The sequence below is a fragment of the Somniosus microcephalus genome, unplaced genomic scaffold, assembly GCF_052327205.1.
Source record: "Somniosus microcephalus isolate GS21.2 unplaced genomic scaffold, FLI_Smic_1.0 unresolved_chr2, whole genome shotgun sequence".
NCBI classification, from domain to species: Eukaryota; Metazoa; Chordata; class Chondrichthyes; order Squaliformes; family Somniosidae; genus Somniosus; species Somniosus microcephalus.
The window spans coordinates 77,089,430-77,114,380 of NW_028225180.1; the positions used below are offsets into that span (position 1 = coordinate 77,089,430).

At 52.7% G+C, this 24,951-nt stretch overlaps 1 protein-coding gene across 1 annotated transcript in view; it reads right to left on the reverse strand.

Moving 5' to 3' along the window:
• The window catches only part of LOC147092842 (neurexin-2-like), a 1,315,750-nt gene that overhangs the window by 543,909 nt on the left and 746,890 nt on the right, over positions 1 to 24,951 (reverse strand). The window lies entirely within an intron of this gene.

The window sequence follows — 24,951 nt, forward strand, 5'->3', positions numbered from 1 at the left end:
ACCCAGGACACCGGGGAGAACTCCCCTGCTCTTCTTCCAATAGTGGCCGTGGGATCTTTTAAATCCACCTGAGAGAGCAGACGGGGCCTTGATTTAACGTCTCATCCGAGAGACGGCACCTCCGACCGTGCAGCGCTCCCTCAGTACTGCCCCGCCGACAGTGTGGCGCTCCCTCAGTACCGCCCCTCCGACAGTGCAGCGCTCCCTCAGTACTGCCCCGCCGACAGTGTGGCGCTCCCTCAGTACCGCCCCTCCGACAGTGCAGCGCTCCCTCAGTACTGCCCCGCCGACAGTGTGGCGCTCCCTCAGTACCGCCCCTCCGACAGTGCGGCGCTCCCTCAGTACTGCCCCTCCGACAGTGCAGCGCTCCATCAGTACTGCCCCTCCGACAGTGTGGCGCTCCCTCAGTACCGCCCCTCCGACAGTGCGGCGCTCCCTCAGTACTGCCCCTCCGACAGAGCGGCGCTCCCTCAGTACTGCCCCTCCGACAGTGCGGCGCTCCCTCAGTACTGCCCCTCCGACAGTGCGGCGCTCCCTCGGTGCTGCCCCTCCGACATGCGGCACTCCCTCAGCACTGCCCCTCCGACAGTGCGGCACTCCCTCAGTACTGCCCCTCCGACAGTGCGGCGCTCCCTCAGTACTGCCCCTCCAACAGTGCGGCGCTCCCTCAGTACTGCCCCTCCGACAGTGCGGCGCTCCCTCAGTACTGCCCCTCCGACAGTGCGGCGCTCCCTCAGTACTGCCCCTCTGACAGTGCGGCACTCCCTCAGTACTGCCCCTCCGACAGTGCGGCGCTCCCTCAGTACTGCCCCTCCGACAGTGCGGCGCTCCCTCAGTACTGCCCCTCCGACAGTGCGGCGCTCCCTCAGTACTGCCCCTCCGACAGTGCGGCGCTCCCTCAGTACCGCCCCTCCGACAGTGCGGCGCTCCCTCAGTACTGCCCCTCCGACAGTGCGGCGCTCCCTCAGTACTGCCCCTCTGACAGTGCGGCGCTCCCTCAGTACTGCCCCTCCGACAGTGCGGCGCTCCCTCAGTACTGCCCCTCCGACAGTGCGGCGCTCCCTCAGTACTGCCCCTCTGACAGTGCGGCACTCCCTCAGTACTGCCCCTCCGACAGTGCGGCGCTCCCTCAGTACTGCCCCTCCGACAGTGCGGCGCTCCCTCAGTACTGCCCCTCCGACAGTGCGGCGCTCCCTCAGTACTGCCCCTCTGACAGTGCGGCACTCCCTCAGTACTGCCCCTCCGACAGTGCGGCGCTCCCTCAGTACTGCCCCTCCGACAGTGCGGCGCTCCCTCAGTACTGCCCCTCCGACAGTGCGGCGCTCCCTCAGTACTGCCCCTCCGACAGTGCGGCGCTCCCTCAGTACTACACTGGAGTGCCAGCCTAGATTTTTGTGCTCCAGTCCCTGGAATGAGGCTATGAACCCACAACCTTCTGACTCAGAGGTGAGGGAGCTACCCAGTGAGCCACGGCTGACACAAGGCGGGGGCAGAGGTTATGAGTGAAATTGTTGAACTCGATGTCGAGTCCGGGAGGCGAATGGAAAGATGAGGTGCTGTTCCTCGAGCTTACGTTGAGCTTCGTTGTAACAGGGTGGGAGGCCGAGGACAGAGAGGTCGGAGTGGGAGTGGGAGCAGAGAATTAAAGTGACAGGCGACCGGAAGCTCGGGGCCACGCTCGCAGATTGAACGGAGGTGCTCAGCAATTTCTGTTTCTATTTCAGATCCGCAGGACTTTGCTTTGGCGTAACTAAACCTGTATCTGAGGGGACGAGGTTGTCTTCTTGCTTGCAGCCCCCCACAAAGTAGTATATTCATCATAAAAATAATCCAGAAAGCTTTGAATTTCTCCTGTGTAGACAAATACTCCCACACGTTTGAACCTGATATTAGATTAATACAACTGTCAGGTTCATACGTGTCACGGCAGCCAACAGCATCTGAAAGGCACGACAACCAGAAGCTACTTCCTATTTATTCCTTCAGCATTCTGCCAATTACGAATTGCCGTATGAATTGTGATGGAGGCGTCCGGCGGGAGCAGCGGTAACTGGACGGAGACTGGACAAATTAATTTCGCTTCACGTATCCCCCCCCCCCGCACCAAAAACAGACAAAGACACGCTAACCCATCTGGGCAGGCCAGGACTGGTGCCGGCAGCGGAACTGCAAAAAAAAAGAATCCTGCACCACTGAACGAACGACCGGAAAGCCTCACTCAAGCCAGCCGTCCCAGCAGAGATTCCCGCTTGTCGAGCAGGGTGCCGTGTGCGTATTCAGAAGCTGTCAGAACGCCTGAATAGTTTTTAAAAGATTTACATTGCTCCAGCGCCTTTCACCACCTCAGGACATCCCAAAGCGCTTCACAGCCAATGAAGTACTTTTTGAAGTGCGGTCACTTTTGTAATGTGGGAAACGTGACAGCCAATAGGCACACAGCAAGCTCCCAGAAACAGCAATGTGATAATGACACAGATCATCTGTTTTGGTTGAGTGATTAATATTGACCCCAGGACACCGGGGAGGACTCCCCTGCTCTTCTTCCAATAGTGGTCGTGGGATCTTTTACATCCACCTGAGAGGGCAGACGGGGCCTCGGTTTAACGCCTCATCCGAAAGACCGCCCCTCCGACAGTGCAGTGCTCCCTCAGTACTGCCCCACCGACAGTGCGGCGCTCCCTCAGTACTGCCCCTCCGACAGTGCGGCGCTCCCTCAGTACTGCCCCACCGACAGTGTGGCGCTCCCTCAGTGCTACCCCTCCGACAGTGCGGCGCTCCCTCAGTACTGCCCCACCGACAGTGTGGCGCTCCCTCAGTACTGCCCCTCCGACAGTGCGGCGCTCCCTCAGTAGTGCCCCTCCGACAGTGCGGCGCTCCCTCAATACCGCCCCTCCGACAGTGCGGCACTCCCTCAGTACCGCCCCTCCGACAGTGCGGCGCTCCCTCAGGACTTCCCCTCCGACAGTGCTGTGCTCCCTCAGTACCGCCCCTCCGACAGTGCGGCGCTCCCTCAATACCGCCCCTCCGACAGTGCGGCACTCCCTCAGCACTGCCCCTCCGACAGTGCGGCGCTCCCTCAGTACTGCCCCTCCGACAGTGCGGCGCTCCCTCAGTACTGCCCCTCCGACAGTGCGGCGCTCCCTCAGTACTGCCCCTCTGACAGTGCGGCGCTCCCTCAGTACTGCCCCTCCGACAGTGCGGCGCTCCCTCAGTACTGCCCCTCCGACAGTGCGGCGCTCCCTCAGTACTGCCCCTCCGACAGTGCGGCGCTCCCTCAGTACTGCCCCTCCGACAGTGCGGCGCTCCCTCAGTACTGCCCCTCCGACAGTGCGGCGCTCCCTCAGTACTGCCCCTCCGACAGTGCGGCGCTCCCTCAGTACTGCCCCTCCGACAGTGCGGCGCTCCCTCAGTACTGCCCCTCCGACAGTGCGGCGCTCCCTCAGTACTGCCCCTCCGACAGTGCGGCGCTCCCTCAGTACTGCCCCTCTGACAGTGCGGCGCTCCCTCAGTACTGCCTCTCCGACAGTGCGGCGCTCCCTCAGTACTACACTGGAGTGCCAGCCTAGATTTTTGTGCTCCAGTCCCTGGAATGAGGCTATGAACCCACAACCTTCTGACTCAGAGGTGAGGGAGCTACCCAGTGAGCCACGGCTGACACAAGGCGGGGGCAGAGGTTATGAGTGAAATTGTTGAGCTCGATGTCGAGTCCGGGAGGCGAATGGAAAGATGAGGTGCTGTTCCTCAAGCTTACGTTGAGCTTCGTTGTAACAGGGTGGGAGGCCGAGGACAGAGAGGTCGGAGTGGGAGTGGGAGCAGAGAATTAAAGTGACAGGCGACCGGAAGCTCGGGGCCACGCTCGCAGATTGAACGGAGGTGCTCAGCAATTTCTGTTTCTATTTCAGATCCGCAGGACTTTGCTTTGGTGTAACTAAACCTGTGTCTGAGGGGACGAGGTTGTCTTCTTGCTTGCAGCCCCCCACAAAGTAGTATATTCATCATAAAAATAATCCAGAAAGCTTTGAATTTCTCCTGTGTAGCCAAATACTCCCACACGTTTGAACCTGATATTAGATTAATACAACTGTCAGGTTCATACGTGTCACGGCAGCCAACAGCATCTGAAAGGCACGACAACCAGAAGCTACTTCCTATTTATTCCTTCAGCATTCTGCCAATTACGAATTGCCGTATGAATTGTGATGGAGGCGTCCGGCGGGAGCAGCGGTAACTGGACGGAGACTGGACAAATTAATTTCGCTTCACGTATCCCCCCCCCCGCACCAAAAACAGACAAAGACACGCTAACCCATCTGGGCAGGCCAGGACTGGTGCCGGCAGCGGAACTGCAAAAAAAAAGAATCCTGCACCACTGAACGAACAACCGGAAAGCCTCACTCAAGCCAGCCGTCCCAGCAGAGATTCCCGCTTGTCGAGCAGGGTGCCGTGTGCGTATTCAGAAGCTGTCAGAACGCCTGAATAGTTTTTAAAAGATTTACATTGCTCCAGCGCATTTCACCACCTCAGGACATCCCAAAGCGCTTCACAGCCAATGAAGTACTTTTTGAAGTGCGGTCACTTTTGTAATGTGGGAAACGTGACAGCCAATAGGCACACAGCAAGCTCCCAGAAACAGCAATGTGATAATGACACAGATCATCTGTTTTGGTTGAGTGATTAATATTGACCCCAGGACACCGGGGAGGACTCCCCTGCTCTTCTTCCAATAGTGGTCGTGGGATCTTTTACATCCACCTGAGAGGGCAGACGGGGCCTCGGTTTAACGCCTCATCCGAAAGACCGCCCCTCCGACATTGCAGTGCTCCCTCAGTACTGCCCCTCCGACATTGCAGTGCTCCCTCAGTACTACCCCTCCGACAGTGCGGCACTCAATCAGTACTGCCCCTCCGACAGTGCGGCGCTCCCTCAGTAGTGCCCCTCCGACAGTGCGGCGCTCCCTCAATACCGCCCCTCCGACAGTGCGGCGCTCCCTCAATACCGCCCCTCCGACACTGCGGCGCTCCCTCAGTACCGCCCCACCGACAGTGCGGCGCTCCCTCAGGACTTCCCCTCCGACAGTGCTGTGCTCCCTCAGTACCGCCCCTCCGACAGTGCGGCGCTCCCTCAGTACTGCCCCTCCGACAGTGCGGCGCTCCCTCAGTACTGCCCCTCCGACAGTGCGGCGCTCCCTCAGTACTGCCCCTCCGACAGTGCGGCGCTCCCTCAGTACTGCCTCTCCGACAGTGCGGCGCTCCCTCAGTACTGCCCCTCCGACAGCGCGGCGCTCCCTCAGTACTGCCCCTCCGACAGTGCGGCGCTCCCTCAGTACTGCCCCTCCGACAGTGCAGCGCTCCCTCAGCACTGCCCCTCCGACAGTGTGGTGCTCCCTCAGTACTGCCCCTCCGACAGTGCGGCGCTCTCTCAGTGCTGCCCCTCCGACAGTGCGGCGCTCCCTCAGTACTGCCCCTCCGACAGTGCGGCGCTCCCTCAGTACTGCCCCTCCGACAGTGCAGCGCTCCCTCAGCACTGCACTGGGAGTCTCAGCCTAGTATTTTGTGCTCAATCTCTGGAGTGGGGCTTGAACCCACTAACCTTCTGACTATGAGGTGAGAGTGTCGCCCACTGAGCCACTGCTGACACTAGATTTAAATTTTTTTTTTAAATATGGTTCGTCCAAACGAGAATTGAGGATCAGACGGTAGTGTTTACTCTGTAGTGGGTTGCTGGCCTTTGTTCTTGGGAATCCAGCTTAATTAATTAGTTAACATGCTAAGTGTAAATACCAGGGGCGAGCAATCTGTAGCTCTTATCTACATCTACGTGCAAGCCCTGTAAGAATTTTGTATGTTTCAATAAGATCACCTCTCATTCTTCTAAACTCGAGAGAATATAGGCCTAGTCTACTCAATCTCTCCTCATAGGACAATCCCCCCATCCCAGGAAGCAGTCTGGTGAACCTTCGTTGCACTCCCTCTATGGCAAGTATATCCTTCCTTAGGTAAGGAGACCAAAACTGTGCACAATACATCGCCGATGCTGTCCCACAGCGCTTGAGTCATATGAATGAACTCCAGCTCTTCTGCCTGCTCCCCGTACCCTTTCTAATCTGTCTCTTTCAAGCAGCCAGCTCGTACCACTTTTAAAAGAATGTACGCGGTCTTCTTCAACATCGGTTTGAGTTGGTGTCAGCTGTGGCTCAGTGGTTAGCACTCTCTCTCTCTCGCCTCCGAGTCAGAAGGTTGTGGGTTCAAGTTCCACTCCAAAGACTTGAGCACAAAATCCAGGCTGACGTTCCAAGTGCCAATACTGAGGGAGCGCCGCACTGTTGGAGGGGCAGAGCTGAGGGAGAGCCGCACTGTCGGGGGGCAGTGCTGAGGGAGCACCGCACTGTCGGAGGGGCAGTACTGAGGGAGCGCCGCACTGTCGGAGGGGCAGTACTGAGGGAGCGCCGCACTGTCGGAGGGGCAGTACTGAGGGAGCGCCGCACTGTCGGAGGGGCAGTACTGAGGGAGCGCCGCACTGTCGGAGGGGCAGTACTGAGGGAGCACCGCACTGTCGGAGGGGCAGTGCTGAGGGAGAGCCGCACTGTCAGAGGGGCAGTACTGAGGGAGCGCCGCACTGTCAGAGGGGCAGTACTGAGGGAGCGCTGCACTGTTGGAGGGGCAGTACTGAGGGAGTGTCGGAGGGGCAGTACTGAGGGAGCGCCGCACTGTCGGAGGGGCAGTACTGAGGGAGCGCCGCACTGTCGGAGGGGCAGTACTGAGGGAGCGCTGCACTGTTGGAGGGGCAGTACTGAGGGAGCGCCACACTGTCGGAGGTGCCGTCTTTCGGGTGAGACGTTAAACCGAGGCCCCGTCTGCTCTCTCAGGCGGACGTAAAAGATCCCACGGCCACTATTTTGAAGAAGAGCAGGGGGAGTTCTCCCTGGTGTCCTGGGGCCAATATTTATCCCTCAACCAACATCACTAAAACAGATGATCTGGTCATTATCACATTGCTGTTTGTGGGAGCTTGCTGTGCGCAAATTGGCTGCCACGTTTCCTACATTACAACAGTGACCACACTTCAAAAAGTACTTCATTGGCTATAGTAATCTGGGATGTAATGCTTATGTTATCCACCAGATGGAGACAAATAGTAAGGGATTACAATTACCAGTGTTTTACGGTCATGTCCTGGCACACCACTTATTAAGGTAGTGGCATTGCATTCTGGGTATGACTCAGAGGTTGATCCTCCATCTTTATGCATCGTGCAGTAAGAAATAGAGTTCTTGCTGGCAGCCTGTAAAGCTATGTTCTCTGCTCCCTATGTATAATTAAACAGTTAAAGTTTTGGTTCCTGAAGTCTGGCTCATCACAGTTATTGGACCTTACCACTCGGATATCACATTTGGTGACGAGAATAAATAGATCTCATCTTGAAGAAGGAAAAAGAAAAGAAAAGCACTGAATCAAAGAAGTCATGGCTGCTATGGTAGGACAGCTCTCTGCTTTTGATGTTCAGATGCAGACCTGGAAGGAATACTTTGAGTTGCTGGAGCATTTCTTTGTAGCAAATGATATAGTTGATATCGGGAAAAGGAGAGCTATTTTGCTCACTTCCATTGGAAGTCAGACATATAGTTTACTGAGAAACTTATGCAGTCCTGAAAAGCCTGGAGACGTACCATTTGCTAACTTAGTGGACTTGCTAAAGGAACATTTCAATCCCAGACCGAGTGAGATTGTACAGCGGTTCAAATTTAATTCACGGAACAGGAAACCGGGAGAAACTGTGTTGGATTATGTAGCGGTGTTGAGAAAACTGGCACACGATTGCAATTACGGGAACAGTTTGAAAGACATGCTGAGAGATAGGCTGGTTTGCAGGATAATGGATGCTCGAATGCAAAGGAGATTATTGTCCGAGACTGGGCTTACGTATGAAAAAGCGTTGGAACTTGCTCAATTAATAGAGACAGCTAACCGTGATGTAAAAGAGATACAAGGTTCAGACTGGGCTGCGACAAAGCAAGTTGGAGGTCCGCTCGTGCACAAGTTAAATATGAGTCAGAAACCACAACGTGAGCATGTAAAGGCATGTTATAGATGCAAGAGAGATCACCTGGCGAGGGAATGCAGGTTTCTGGAGGAAAAGTGCCACAAGTGTGGGAAAAAGGGACATATAAAACGTGCATGCAGAGCAAAAGCTACCCTGGAGGTATACAAACCTAAAGGGGGAGAAAAGCAAAACCTAGTAAGCGAAGTGAAAAAACAGGGAGCACATCACATCAGTGGAGAAGCTGAGAAAGAAGACGACATGTTCATATTGCATAGTATGGTAGAGGACATTCCAAAAGTGGATCCTATCACTTTGCAACTGATAGTAAATGACTCTAAGGTGAACTTTGAGGTGGATACCGGATGTGGGGTTACCATAATGAACAGGGAGGAGTACTCAAAATTGTGGAACCGTGCAAAAGTTCCAGAGTTAAAGTCTTGTTCTATGCAGCTTAAAACCTATACCGGTGAACGAGTGGCGACATTGGGTACAGCTACTGTAACTGTGAAACACAGGGAGACTGTGGAACAGCTACCTGTAGTTGTAGTATCGGGTTCTGGACCAAACTTGTTAGGTCGGGGCTGGATACGAGAACTTAAATTAGATTGGGGAGCAATAAATCAACTAGAGGGAGGCAAACAATTGTCTTTGCAAGACGTGTTGATTGAACATGAGAACGTGTTCAAGGAAGAACTTGGAACATTTAATGGCCCCCCAGCTAAGATTTATGTCGACAAGGAGGCACTGCCAAGGTTTTTTAAACAACGACCTGTGCCGTAGGCCATGAAGCCAAAGGTAGAGGCAGAGCTTGACCGTCTTTGGAGAGAGAACATTCTGGAACCCGTAAAATGTTCAGAACGGGCAGCTCCCATTGTACCTGTTTTAAAACCAGACAATTCGGTAAGAATTTGTGGAGATTATAAATTGACTGTAAATAGGGTGTCTAAACTTGAACAGTATCCTATTCCTAAAACTGAGGATCTTTTTGCAAACCTGGCTGGAGGGAAGAAATTCACGAAGCTGGATATGAGTCATGCATACTTGCAGATTACACTAGATGAGGAATCCAAGAAGTGTGTAACCATAAATACACACAAGGGTTTGTTTACCTATAACCGTTTACCATTCGGTGTCTCATCTAGCCCAGCTATCTTCCAGAGGACTATCGAGGGTGTACTGCAAGGGATTCCACATGTTTCAATCTATCTGGATGACATTCTGGTGACGGGAAGAACCGAGCAGGAGCATCTGAGCACTCTGAGAGAGGTACTACAAAGATTGAATAAGGCTGGATTACGGCTCAAGAGGAGTAAGTGCACTTTCCTGGGGAATGAGGCCGTGTTCCTGGGACACAGAGTGGATGCCACAGGGCTCCATCCAATCAAAGAGAAGGTACAAGCACTGCAGGAGGCCCCAGCTCCTACAAATGTGGCTGAGTTAAAAGCTTACCTGGGACTGCTAAACTATTATAACAGGTTTTTACCAAACTTGGCAACAGTGCTAGCACCTCTTCACAAACTTCTGCGCAAGGAGACACAGTGGCAGTGGGAAGAGGAACAGAGAGTTTCATTTGAACAGTCCAAGAAACTGGTGCTGTCCTCGGATGTGCTGGTTCACTACAATGCAGAGAAAGACATCATTCTCTCTTGTGATGCTTCACCTTACGGGGTGGGGGCGCTTCTTTCACACAGCTTGGAAGATGGAACAGAAAGACCGATAGGGTTTATGTCTCGAACTCTGACCCCAACGGAAAAAAACTATTCCCAGTTGGATAAAGAGGGATTAGCCGTAATGTTTGGGTTACAGAGGTTTCACAAGTACATATATGGCAGGAAATTCACCATATGCACCGATCATAAACCTCTTCTATCTCTTTTTAATGAGATGAAAGCAGTACCACAGATGGTGTCACCCCGGATCCAGAGGTGGGCAGTGATGTTGAGGGCATATGAGTATGTCATCGTTTACAAGGCGGGCAAGTACCATGGGAACGCAGATGCCTTGAGCCGTCTTCCACTACCAGGTACACCTATCCGTGCAGCTCCAGAGGACAGAGTTTTGACGTTGGAGGATACGGATACGGCAATTGTGACCGCAGAACAAGTAAGGACATGAACAGGTAAAGATCCACTACTGTCTAGAGTCCGAGAATATGTAATGAGGGGTTGGCCACAACATCCGGAAGGGACTGATTTCACACCTTACAGTGTCAGGAAGACAGAGCTGAGTGTGCAGGATGGTTGCGTGTTGTGGGGAGCTCGAGTGATTATTCCACAGCCAGCACGACAGTCTATCCTAGTGCAACTACATCAGTGTCATCCTGGAGTTTCGCGCATGAAAGCCTTGGCAAGGAGTTACTTGTGGTGGCCAAAGCTAGATGAAGAGATAGAAAATCTAGCCAAGACATGCAGTACTTGTCAAGTACACAGGAAGGCACCAGCAGCGGCTCCTCCCCACCCCTGGGAGTGGCCGGATAAACCATGGAGAAGATTACATGTTGATTATGCGGGTCCATTTATGGGAAAGATGTGATGCACATTCCAAATGGATGGATGTGTATCCTGTAAATTCTGCTTCATCTACTGTTACTATAGACTGCCTGCGTAGGAGTTTTAGTAATCAAGGGATACCGGAGATCGTAGTAAGTGACAATGCCATGTGTTTTGTGAGTACAGAAATAAAAGAGTTCATGAGAAACAATGGCATAGTGCACGTGACTTCAGCTCCATATCATCCGTCTTCAAATGGACTTGCGGAGAGAGCCGTACAAACATTTAAGGAGATGATGAAAAAAAGTGCGGAAGGGAGTTTGGCAGCAAAGGTGTCACAAGTTCTGTTCAGCTACAGAATAACACCTCAATCTACCACAGAACTCTCTCCTGCTGAGCTGTTGTTAGGACGTCGACTACGCTCCACTCTTGACCTGGTTCACCCAGATCTAAAAAGGAAGGTGGAAAACCGACAATTCAAACAAAAGGAGAACCATGAAAGAAGGACAAAGAGCCGCAGTTTTGGAGAAGGAGATGCGGTCCTTACCGGGAATTTCAGTTATGGTGCAAAATGGATTCCTGGCGTCATAGACTCAATGACCAGTCCAGTTTCATAGACGGTCATGGTGGGAACTGGTCAGGTAGTACGCAGACATGTGGATCAGATACTGACCAGACACACGGAAATCGAACTGGAGGTTCCAGAGGAAATGTTGGAGGACAAGTTGGTCCCCAGTTATCCAAATGCATTGGTGGTACCAACACCACGAACAGAGACAGTTATACCTGGACCCCGTCGTCAAGAGGAAACCATCGTAGCAGAGTCAGATACTCTGAGTACTGCTCAGGAGCAGCAGGTGGCTCTGCCACAACCAAGCAGGGACTTGACTGTAAGACGTTCAACAAGGTCTCACAAGCCGCCAGAGAGATTGATCACGACCTGCTAGATTCGTTCAGTATGGACTATCGTTAAAGGAGTTTCCTTATGGACTTTTTAAGAATCTTGTTAAGAAATTATTGTAAACATAAGAGGGGGGGGTGGATATAGTAATCTGGGATGTAATGCTTAAGTTATCCACCAGATGGAGACAAATAGTAAGGGATTACAATTACCAGTGTTTTAAGCTCATGTCCTGGCACACCACTTATTAAGGTAGTGGCATTGCATTCTGGGTATGACTCAGAGGTTGATCCTCCATCTTTATGCATCGTGCAGTAAGAAATAGAGTTCTTGCTGGCAGCCTGTAAAGCTATGTTCTCTGCTCCCTATGTATAATTAAACAGTTAAAGTTTTGGTTCCTGAAGTCTGGCTCATCACAGTTATTGGACCTTACCACTCGGATATCGCATTGGCTTTAAAGCACTTTGGGACGTCCTGAGGTTGTGAAAGGCGCTGGAGAAATGCAAGTCTCTCATTCTTGGAGGAACGAACAAGTACTTAGGTGCCACTGAACTGGTAAGAAAGGGGGTACCTGTCAGACAGGAAGCTTTTTTTCATGTAGCCTGTTCAGAAGTGCTAGCAGAGCCACCCCAGATACTGGGGAAGTGTCCAAGCCTGAACGGACCTGGGATTTGTAGATTTATGAGTTGTTCGATTGAAAAGCAACTTCAGGCACCAAAGGGTAAATCAATCATTTGAAGGTGACATAGGAACAGCAGGAGGCCATTCAGCCCCTCGAGCCTGTTCCGCCGTTCAGTGAGATTATGGCTGATCTGCGACCGGACTCCATCTACCTGCCTTTGCCCCCGTATCCCTTAATTCCTTTGGCTAACAAAATCCATCAATCTCAGATTTAAAATTAACAATTGATCTAGCATCGATTGCTGTTTGCGGAAGAGAGTTCCAAACTTCTCCCACCCTTTGTGTGTAGAAGTGTTTCCTAACTTCACTCCTGAAAGGTCTGGCTCTAATTTTTAGACTGTGCCCTAGTCCTAGAATCCCCAACCAGCGGAAATAGTTTCTCTCTCTCCACCCTCTCAGTTCCCCTGAATATCCTGAAAACTTCGATCAGATCACCCATGAACCTTCTAAATTCCAGGGAATACAACCCTAGTTTGTGTAATCTCTCCTCGTAACCTAACCCTTGGAGTCCGGGTATCATTCTGGTAAACCTACGCTGCACTCCCTCCAAGGCCAATCTATCCTTCCTAAGGTGTGGGGCCCAGAACTGCTCACAGTGCTCCAGGTGTGGTCTAACCAGGGCTTTGTACAGCTGCAGCATAACTCCTACCCCATATCCTAAATGATTATGTCGTACCCGTAAAATGTTATTCATGCTACACGAAGCTGCGGTCACAGGAGGTTCTGAGCTTGGAGAATCTGGGCACGGAGAATGTTGAGTGTGTGAATATCTCAAAGCCACAAACCATAGGAGGAAGCATAAAAATTCCAAAGTCATAACAGACAAAGTATTACTCATATGCCCTGCAACCATAGCTTTTAAAACCTCTGGATTGTAGGAGAAAGAGACGATATAAGGAGCTAAGAGCTCCACAGCTTTCGTCCTGGGGAAGAATGATATCACGGGGAATCAACAGAATATATATTTCCAACGCAAATGGGATAGCATTCATAGACAACATGTGGTGATGACCACAGCTCGTGACACTTCGATTTTAGAATTCTCATCCTTGTTTTCAAATCCCTCCGTGGCCCTCGCCCCCCTCCCTATCTCGGTAACCTCCTCCAGCCCCACAACCCTCCGAGATCTCTGCACTCCTCCAATTCTGGCCTCTTGAGCATCCCCCGATTTTCAGCGCTCCACCATTGGTGGCCGTGCCTTCAGCTGCCTAGGCCCAAAGCTCTGGAATTCCCTCCCTAAACCTCTCCACCTTTCTCTCTACTCCTTTAAGACGCTCCTTAAATCCTCCCTCTTTGAGCACATAAAGCTAGGCTGACACTCCAGTGCAGTGCTGAGGGAGTGCTGCACTGTCGCAGGTGCCGGCTTTTGGATGAGATGTTAAACTCTGACTGCCCTCTCAGGTGGACGTAAAAGATCCCACGGGCACTACTTTTCAAAGAAGAGCAGGGGGAGTTCTCCCCGGTGTCCTGGGCCCAATATTTATCCCTCAACCAACATCACTAAAAACAGATGATCTGGTCATTATCACATTGCTGTTTGTGGGATCTTGCTGTGTGCAAATTGGCTGCCGCGTTTCCTACATTACTACAGTGACCACACTTCAGAAAAGTACTTCATTGGCTGTAAAGTGCTTTGAGACGCCCGGTGGTCGTGAAAGGCGCTATATAAATGCAAGGCTTCCTTTCTGTCTTTCTCTTTGACCAAGCTTTTGATTGTCTGCCCGAGTATCTCCTTATGTGGCTCAGTGTCAGATTTTGTTCGCTAATCGCTCCTGTGAAGCGCCTTGGGATATTTTTCGACGTTAAAGGCGCTGTGTAGATGGAAGTTGTTGTTGCTGTTCACTTGTGATACCTACGTCTTGCCCCGTGAAACTTGACAGCGTATCATCTAGGTTCCAGTTGATTGCATCAATCAACCTCACCAGAGAGGTGAAAACATTTCATCTCCTCTACCTGGGCTGAATTCAGACATAAATGCTACTGTAGAGATAATCTGCACAGTATTTATCTCCCTCACCCCCACCAACAAGAGAAAGATGCGTGGAGAAGATTCCCACCATGCTATGTCGTGCTCCTTCAAATATCCCAGATAAATACCTCACTGGGAATCAGTTTGAAGGTTGTAAGGATCGATCCAGATTGAGATGTTCAACAAGACACATGTGGGGGGCAAAATTCGGTTGCTTTGCGCGCCCCCCCCCCCCAACATTAGCGCTAACTGGATGCAAAGCAACTAGCGCCCGGGCGCGGAGCTGCTAATGCCTCCCGCGAAATTCAGCGGCGGCGGTAACCGATAGCACCCCTCGGCGCTGCGTCTCTGGTGATGACGTCATCACCGTGCGCAGCGCCCCGGCCGTGAACTTCAGTGGCGCCCCCTGACTCACCGCCGGACGCTATGTCTGACGGGGGCAGGGGGGCCTACCTGCAGCCGGGGCGGCACGAATTAAAGGGCAGGTGCCGGGCGGCCATTTTTGTTGCTGGCCACCTGCCAGCACCTGCCTCCTCTGCAGCCCACCCTCTTTTGCCGGCACCCTGATCCCTGGTGGCCCAGCAGGGCACGACATGCCGGCGCGCGTGGTGCTGTTGCACGTAGCGCCGTGAAATCCCCTGGTAGCGCCCCAAGAGGGAGGGTGAGCGCTTCCAGTAGCGCCCCGCCTCCCTCTTGGGGCGCTACCAGTGAATTTCAGGTGGGGGGGGTGCTAACTTTTAGCGCCCCGGCAAAGTTAGCGCCCCAAAAGCGGGGGGACCGAATTTTTTCCCCATGGGCTGCTGTAGTCGGGGTGGAGGGAGGGCAGCTTATGTGCAGAGGATACTGGAGATCTGAGGACGGATCAATCTCTTAATTACCTTTGGGGGTTCGGGAATATTTATTGTGAGCTTTTCCTCAGGGCGTTAGGCAAATGGGAATGAGCCCCGTGATATAATCAATCAGATGTCTAAGACTTGTGTCTTTGTTGACCATGAGGTTCAAGTCATGAGCCTCGGACATTGCATGTAAAGTTTTCGATCGCTCGCCATATATCTCACGTTTCGAGCGCTAATTGATCTCGGTGCTCCGATTCCGGATGTACAACCCGGTGAAGCAACAACGCTAAACACAGCCCTTCCCACACCTCCAGGCCCACAACATTCAAAGGGGACAAGGCATTCTAGATTCTAATACAACTGCGTTGCGTGGACTTATTGATGGGATCAGCTTCCACCACCTTCTCAGGTGGAGCGTTCCTGATTCCCACAACTCTCCGAGTGAAAACATTTCTCCTCATCTCCCCTCGGGATCTTTCTCCCAATGATTCTGAATCTGAGACCTCTGGTTATTGACCAGAGGGAATAGTCTTTCTCCGTCTACTCTATCGAAACCTCTCATCATCCTGTAAACCTCTGTTGGGTCATCTCTTCACCTTCTCTGTTCCAAGGAGAACAGTCCGAACTTCTCCAACCTCTCCCCATAACTGAAGTCCCCCGTCCCTGGTAACGTCCTGGTGAACCTCCTCTCTACCCTTTCTAAGTCCTTTCCATCTTTCCTGAAGTGTGGGGCCCAGAATTGTCCTCAATACTCCAGCTGAGGCCTAACCAGAGATCGATAAAGCTTCATCATGAGAAAGTTCCAGCGTGATCGCTTTGTCTTTACATTCCGTGCCTCTGTTTCTAAACCCAAGTAACCCATGTGCGGGGTTTTTTTTTTAACCCCCCTATCAACTTGCCCGGCCACCTTTAAGGATTTCCGCCTATGGACACCAAGGTCTCTCTACTTTTCAAAATCGTGCCCTTCGGTGAGATACTGTTATGGGTACGTTCAGCCCAAGGTAGCTGAATAGTATAAGGGTAGGCCATGGCCCCTCCAAAGGTTAGAGAGCTCTCGGGGCAGTGGGAAGTCCTTTCGCCTTAACATACAAACATAGAAAAACAGGAGCAGGAGTCGGCCATTTGGCCCTTCAAGCCTGCTCCGCCATTCAATATGATCATGGCTGATCCTCCATCTCAATACCATATTCCTGCTCTCTCCCCATACCCCTTGATGCCTTTTGTGTCTAGAAATCTATCTATCTCCTTCTTAAATATATTCAGTTACTTGGCCTCCACAGCCTTCTGTGGTAGAGAATTCCACAGGTTCACCACCCTCTGAGTGAAGAAATTTCTCCTCATCTCAGTCCTAAATGTCCTACCCCGTATCCTGAGACTCTGATCCCTCATTCTAGACCCCCCCAGCCAGGGGCAACATCCTCCCTGCATCCAGTCTGTCTAGCCCTGTCAGAATTTTATACATTTCAATGAGATCCCCTCTCATTCTTCGAAACTCTAGTGAATACAGGCCTAGTCGACCCAATCTCTCCTCATATGACAGTCCTGCCATCCCAGGAATCAGTCTGGTGAACCTTCGCTGCACTCCCTCTATGGCAAGTATATCCTTTCTTAGGTAAGGAGACCAGAACTGCACACAGTACTCCAGATGTGGTCTCACCAAGGCCCTGTACAACTGTAGTAAGATATCCTTGCTCCTGCACTCAAATCCTCTTGCAATGAAGGCCAACATACCATTTGCCTTCCTAACTGTAGCCTAGAGAGCTGGAGCTGATCGCTCTGCCATTTAATGTAATCTGTAGAACAGTTGTATAACAAACAGCCTTGTTATTAGTCAAAGCTTGTTATTTAAAACCACTTGGGCCTGAGTCACGCGGAGGTTATTGTTGCAGGACTGATGATCGTTTGTTGCTGAGTGTAACCGTGGGAACTTCGCTAACAACACTTGAAACCTTTGCAGGTTGCTGAGGTTCCTTGTCATCAGTTGCCTGTGGTTAGAAGACCCTGTTGGAGATCGGTCATTGCTTTAATGTAGTCCTGATCAGCGATCAATTTTACCTCCAATCAGTCACAAAACCACGCATAGTGCGTATAGCATATTATAATGTATTCAATGGCTATTAATGAACAGTTCATGTCAGCCGTGGCTCAGTGGGCCGCACTCTCTCTCGCCTCTGAGTCAAAAGGTTGTAGGTTCGAGCCCCACTCCAGAGACTTGAGCACAAAAATCTAGGCTGACACTCCCAGTGCAGTACTGAGGGAGCGCCGCACTGTCGGAGGGGCAGTACTGAGGGAGTGCCGCACTGTCGGAGGGGCAGTACCGAGGGAGTGCTGCATGGTCGAAGGGGCAGTACTGAGGGAGCGCCGCACTGTCGGAGGGGCAGTGCCGAGGGAGCGCCGCACTGTCGGAGGAGCAGTACTGAGGGAGCGCCGCACCGTCGGAGGGGCAGTACTGAGGGAGTGCTGCACGGTCGGAGGGGCAGTACTGCGGGAGCGCCGCACTGTCGGAGGGGCAGTGCCGAGGGAGCGCCGCATTGTCGGAGGGGCAGTTCTGAGGGAGCGCCGCACTGTCGGAGGGGCAGTGCCGAGGGAGTGCCGCACTGTCGGAGGGGCAGTACTGAGGGAGCGCCGCACTGTCGGAGGGGCAGTACTGAGGGAGTGATGCACTGTCGGAGGGGCAGTACTGAGGGAGCGCCGCACTGTCGGAGAGGCAGTACTGAGGGAGCGTCGCACTGTCGGAGGGGCAGTACTGAGGGAGCACTGCACTGTCGGAGGGGCGGTACTGAGGGAGCGCCGTACTGTCGGAGGGGCAGTGCTGAGGGAGCGCTGCGCTGTCGGAGGGGCAGTACTGAGGGAGCGCTGCACTGTCGGAGAGGCAGTACTGAGGGAGTGCTGCACTGTCGGAGAGGCAGTACTGAGGGAGTGCTGCACTGTCGGAGGGGCAGTACTGAGGGAGCGCCGCACAATCGGAGGGGCAGTACTGAGGGAGCGCTGCACTGTCGGACGGGCAGTACTGAGGGAGCGCCGCACTGTCGGAGAGGCAGTACTGAGGGAGTGCTGCACTGTCGGAGAGGCAGTACTGATGGAGCGCTGCACTGTCGGAGAGGCAATAATGAGGGAGCGCTGCACTGTCGGAGAGGCAATACTGAGGGAGCGCCGCACTGTCGGAGGGTCAGTACTGAGGGAGTGCCGCACTGTCGGAGGGACAGTAATGAGGGAGCGTCGCATTGTTGGAGGGGCAGTACTGAGGGAGCGCCGCACTGTCGGAGGGGCAGTGCCGAGGGAGCGCCGCACTGTCGGAGGGGCAGTGCTGAGGGAGCGCCGCACTGTCGGAGAGGCAATACTGAGGGACTGCCGCACTGTCGGAGGGACAGTACTGAGGGAGCACTGCACTGTCGGAGGGGCGGTACTGAGGGAGCGCCGCACTGTCGGAGGGGCAGTGCTGAGGGAGCGCTGCACTGTCGGGGGGGCAGTACAGAGGGAGTGCTGCACTGTCGGAGAGGCAGTACTGAGGGAGTGCTGCACTGTCGGAGAGGCAGTACTGAGGGAGTGCTGCACTGTCGGAGGGGCAGTACTGAGGGAGCGCCGCACTGTTGGAGAGGCAGTACTGAGGGAGTGCTGCACTGTCGGAGGGGCAGTACTGAGGGAGCGCCGCACTGTCGGAGAGGCAGTACTGAGGGAGTGCTGCACTGTCGGAGGGGCAGTACTGAGGGAGCGCCGCACTGTCGGAGAGGCAATACTGAGGGAGCGCCGCACTGTCGGAGAGGCAATAGTGAGGGAGCGCCGCACTGTCGGAGGGTCAGTACTGAGGGAGCGCCGCACTGTCGGAGGGACAGTAATGAGGGAGCGCCGCACTGTCGGAGGGGCAGTACTGAGGGAGCGCCGCACTGTCGGAGGGGCGGTACTGAGGGAGCGCCGCACTGTCAGAGGAGCAGTACTGAGGGAGCAACGCACTGTCGGAGGGGCAGTACTGAGGGAGCGCCGCACTGTCGGAGGTGCCGTCTTTCAGATGAGACATTAAACCGAGGCCCCGTCTGCTCTCTCAGGTGGATGTAAAAGATCCCACGGCCACTATTGGAAGAAGAGCAGGGGAGTTCTCCCCTGTGTCCCTGGCCAATATTTATCCCTCAATCAACATCACTAAAACAGATGATCTGGTCATTATCACATTGCTGTTTGTTGGAGCTTGCTGTGTGCAAATTGGCTGCCGTGTTTCCTACATTACAACAGTGACCACACTTCAAAAAGTACTGCATTGGCTGTAAGATGCTTTGGGACGTCCTGAGGTTGTGAAAGACGCTGTAGAAATGTAAGTCTTTTTTTTAATTGAAAGGTGGAACAAGCCTGAGGTATGAATGGCCTCCTCCAGTTCTTCTGTGAGCTAGGGAGAATAATGGGAATGAATTGTACAGTCAGTAATGAGTACCAGTGAGTGTATTTGGATTTTAGGTGGTTGGGGGCCACAGAGAGCAGTGTACCATTCTGGGGCAGGGTTAACAACACCTCTCGAGGGAACAATAGATCCTTGGGGGTGAGTTTCTCAGTCAGTAATAGATTACTGATTAAAGAAAGCGATTTTAACCATCGCAGCCCAGGGCAGTTAAAATTGCCCAGGTTACATACTTGACCTGGAGCTGCTGAAGTATTGAGTAGAATGAGCTTATATTCTCTGGAGTTTAGAAGAATGATGAGGTGATCTCATTGAAACATATGAAATTCTTAGAGACCTTGACAGGGTAGGCAGTCCCTCGGAACCGAGGATGACTTGCTTCCACACTAAAAATGAGTTCTCACGTGACTGATGAGTCCAATGCGGGACCTACAGTCTCTGTCACAGGTGGGGCAGACGGTGATTGAAGGGGTGGGTGGGTGGGGTGCTTGGGTTGACGTGCGCTGCCTGCGCTTGGCTTCCGCTTGCTCCCAGCGCGGAGACTCGAGTTGTTCGGCGCCTTCCCAGATGCTTCTCCTCCACTTTCTGCGATCTTGGGCCAGGGATTCCCAGGTGTCGGTGGGGATGTTGCACTTTTTCAAGGAGGCTTTGAGGGTGTCCTTGAAGCGTTTCCTCTGCCCACCTGGGGCTCTCTTGCCGTGTCGGAGCTCCGAGTAGAGTGCTTGTTTTGGGAGTCTCGTATCGGGCATGCAGACAATGTGGCCCATCCGTCGCAGTCCAGAACCAGGGGTCACAGTCTCAGGTAAGGGGTCGGCCATTTAGGACTGAGATGAGGAGAAATGTCTTCACTCAGAGGGTGGTGAATCTTTGGAATTCTCTACCCCAGAGGGCTGTGGAGGCTCAGTCGTTGAGTATATTCAGGGCTGAGATCGATAGATTTTTGAATATTAAGAGAAGCGAGGGATATGGGGATAGTGCGGGAAAGTGGAGATGAGGTCGAAGATCAGCCATGATCTTATTGAATGGCGGAGCAGGCTCGAGGGGTCGAATGGCCGACTCCTGCTCCTATTTCTCATGTTCTTATAAGATGGAGACCAGAACTGTTCTCAGTGCTCCAAGTGTGGATGAACAAAGGGTTCTCTACAAGGTTAACAATAAGTAATGAGCAATGGGTACCTGTGAGTGAGTCAGAGAGCACGGTAGTTTCTTGGAAGCGAGTTACACAGTCAGTAATTAATACACACCGAGGAATTATAGAGAATGGAGGATCCTTGAGGGAGAATTACATCGGAACAATGAATAGCTGTGTGAGTTGTGTGGGCAATAATGGATCCTCGGGAGCGAGTGGCACAGTGAGTAATGAGGGAAGGATGCAAATCCAAAAAGATGAAATTAAAGTTTAACATACTTGACTATAAAAAGCACATCTTAACGATTCCCCAGGTTACATGAAGAGATTTATTTCAGCAACACTGCTGTTTATTTATCTACCCACAGTCGGTAAATCAACGAATACAGCACAGGAGGAGGCCATTTGGCCCATCGAGTCTGCGCCGGCTCTTTCGACGAGCAATCCAGTTGCCTCTGAGTCAGAAGGTCGTGGGTTCGAGCCCCACTCCAGAGACTTCAACACAAAGACACCAAGCTGACACTCCCAGTGCCAGTACTGAGGGGTGCCGCACTGTCGGAGGGGCAGTACTGAGGGAGCGCCGCACTGTCGGAGGGGCAGTACTGAGGGAGCGCCGCACTGTCGGAGGGGCAGTACTGAGGGAGCGCCGCACTGTCGGAGGGGCGGTACTGAGGGAGCGCCGCACTGTCGGAGGGGCAGTACTGAGGGAGCGCCGCACTGTCGGAGGGGCAGTACTGAGGGAGCGCCGCACTGTCGGAGGGGCAGTACTGAGGGAGCGCCGCACTGTCGGAGGGGCAGTACTGAGGGAGCGCCGCACTGTCGGAGGGGCAGTACTGAGGGAGCGCCGCACTGTTGGAGGGGCAGTACAGAGGGAGCGCCGCACTGTTGGAGGGGCAGTACTGAGGGAGCGCCTCACTGTTGGAAGGGCAGTACTGAGGGAGCGCCGCACTGTCGGAGGGGCAGTACTAAGGGAGCGCTGCACTGTCAGAGGGGCAGTACTGAGGGAGCGCCGCACTGTCGGAGGGGCAGTACTCAGGGAGCGCCGCACTGTCGGAGTTGCCGTCTTTCGGATGAGACGTTAAACCGAGGTTCTGTCTGCCCTCTCAGGTGGATGTAAAAGATTCCACAGCCACTATTGGAAGAAGAGCAGGGGGAGTTCTCCCCGGCGTCCTGGGGCCAATATTTATCCCTAAACCAACATCACTAAAACAGATGATCTGGTCATTGTCACATTGCTGTTTGTGGGAGGTTGCTGTGCGCAAATTGGCTGCCGCGTTTCCCACATTACAACAGTGACCACACTTGAAAAAGTACTTCAGGCGCTTTGGGACATCGAGAAAGAATTTTTTATGCATCAATGAGGTGACCTCTTATTCTGCTGAACTCAAGAGAGCAGAGGACCATTCTACTCACCTGTGATGTATGAACAGAAGCACGTGTAGCACTTACAGGAAGTACCATGCTTTCGCAGGTCTCCTCTGGAGTTCCCCAGCGGTGAGCCAGAGGTTATGTTGTTTTATAACAGAGTTATTTAATTAAAATAATGATCCGAAAGACGGCAGCTCCGACAGTGCAGCACACCCTCCGCACTGCACTGGAGCATCAGCCTAGATTTTTGTGCTGATGTCTCTGGAGTGGGACTTGAACCCACGATCCTTCTGACTCAGGAGGCAAGAGTGATACCCACTGAGCCATGGCCTACATAGAAACATAGAAGATAGGAGCAGGAGTAGGCCATTCGGCCCCTCGAGCCTGCTCCGCCATTCAATGAGATCATGGCTGATCATCCAAATTCAGTACCGTGTCCCTGCTTTCTCCCCATATCCCTTGATCCCTTTAGCCTTAAGAAATATATCTAACTCCTTCTTGAATATATTTAATGAATTAGCCTCCACTGCCTTCTGTGGTAGAGAATTCCACAGGTTCACCACACTCTGGGTGAAGAAATTCCTCCTCATTTCTGTCCTAAATGGCTTACCCCTTATCCTTAGACTGTGACCCCTGGTTCTGGACTCCCCCGCCATCGGGAACATCCTTCCTGCATCTAGTCTGTCTAGTCCTGTTAGAATTTTATAAGTTTCAATGAGATCCCCTCTCATTCTTCTAAACTCCAGTGAGTATAAGCCCAATCGACCCAATCTCTCCTCATACGTCATTCCTGCCATCCCAGGTATCAGTCTGGTGAATCTTCGCTGCACTCCCTCCATGGCAAGAACATCCTTCCTCAGATAAGGCGACCAAAACTGCACACAATACTCAAGATGTGGTCTCACCAAGGCCCTGTACAACTGCAGCAAGACATCCTTGTTCCTGCTCCTGACAGGGCTGCTGCTGTGAGGCTGTTTCCCCTGGCTGGGGAGTCTAGAACCAGGGGGTCACAGTCTCAGAATAAGTGGTCGGCCATTTAGGACTGAGATTAGGAGGAATTTCTTCACTCAGAGGGTGGTGAATCTTTGGAATTCTCTGCCCCAGAGGGCTGTGGATGCTGAATTGTTGAGTATATTCAAGATTGAGATCGATAGATTTTTGAGCTCTAAGGGAATCAACGGATATGGGGATCGGGCGGGAAAGTGGAGACGAGGTCGAAGATCAGCCATGATCTTATTGAATGGCGGAGCAGGCTCGAGGGGCCGAATGGCCGACTCCTGCTCCTAGTTCTCATGTCCTTATGACACGCTGACGCATGGTGAGGAATGCCGGGGAAGATCTGTTTCTATGACGAAGTTCTGCCTGTAGTGCGTACTCTAGGCAATTTGAACCGAACCTGTCCAGCAGGAACAGGGTGGGTTCATGTCGTAAGTCGCTTGTACAGCCCGCCTGAGTTTACACTCCATTAACATTATTACCCCACCTGTCACGTTCTGCGACAGATACAAAAAAAAAAGTCTTTAAGGAAAACAAGTACGCCACCAACCAATCTAAGCAAGCGACCTCAACTGCTCCCTGACTGAACTCAGCAGTCTCGGAGCAGCCACAGTGACCGAGATTTACTTCCGAGAAGCCGTCACCTCAGCGTTGTACGATTCGCAGTTCTCCTTGGCTCTCCCGGGCGTGCTCGCTCCTGCCCAGCTACAGTTCCACATGCCTGCGCTGGTTCCCTCTCGGTTACGCTAGTTACTCCCACAACCTGTGCAAACTTCGCCCCCCTGCTCCCTGCCCTCCTCCATGTGCCAGTTACTTAACTCTCATGCCAGTCACGGTCCTTTTCTCTCAGTTGTGCTTTTACCCCAGCCCCTCGCACTGTGCTGCCTGTCTCTGACCTCATATGCCAACTCCCCTTCCCTCATACCAGCTCCCCGCTCCCCACTGTGCTATATCCACCCCCTCCCCATTTGCCGGTTACCTACTATTCCTTATGCCAGTATTCTTTCCCCTCCTCCATGCTCAGTTCCTCTCCACTCGAGAATCATAGACCAGTACAGCACAGAAGGAGGCCACTCGGCCCATCGAGTCTGTGCCGGCTCTTTCGAAGAGCGATCCCGTTGGTCCCACTCCCCCTGCTCTCTCCCCACAACCCTGCAATTTCTTTCTCCTTCCAGTATTTATAATGCGAGGTTATCCACTTGGGTGTCAAAAACAGGAAGGCAGATTATTATCTGAACAGCAATAGATTGGGACAAGGGGAAGTGCAACGAGACCTGGGCGTCCTTGTGCACCAGTCGCTGAAGGTAAGGATGCAGGTGCAGCAGGCGGTGAAGAAGGCAAATGGTATGTTGGCCTTCGTAGCGAGAGGGTTTGAGTACAGGAACAAGGATGTCTTGCTGCAGTTGTACAGGGCCTTGGTGAGACCACACCTTGAGTATTGTGTGCAGTTTTGGTCGCCTTATCTGAGGAAGGATGTTCTTGCCATGGAGGGAGTGCAGCGAAGATTCACCAGACTGATACCTGGGGTGGCAGGAATGATGTATGAGGAGAGATTGGGTCGATTAGGCTTGTACTCGCTGGAGTTTAGAAGAATGAGAGGGGATCTCATTGAAACTTATAAAATTCTAACAGGACTAGACAGACTAGATGCAGGAAGGATGTTCCCGATGGCCGGGGAGTCCTGAACCAGGGGTCACAGTCTAAGGATAAGGGGTAAGCCATTCAGGACAGAGATGAGGAGGAATTTCTTCACCCAGAGAGTGGTGAACCTGTGGAATTCTCTACCACAGAAGGCAGTTGAGGTCAATTCATCAAATATATTCAAGAAGGAGTTAGATATATTTCTTAAGGCTAATGGAATCAAGGGATATGGGGAGAAAGCAGGGACAGGGTACTGAATTTGGATGATCAGCCATGATCTCATTGAATGGCGGAGCAGGCTCGAGGGGCCGAATGGCCTACTCCTGCTCGTATCTTCTATGTTTCTATGTTTATCCAATTCCCTTTTGAAGGCTACTATTGAATCTGTGTCCACCGCCCGATCAGGCAGCGCATTCCAAATCCTCGCCACTCGCTGTGTAAAAAGGCTTTTCCTCGTGTCGCCTCTGGTTCTTTTGCCAATCACCTTAAATCTGGGCTCTCTGGTTGTCAGCCA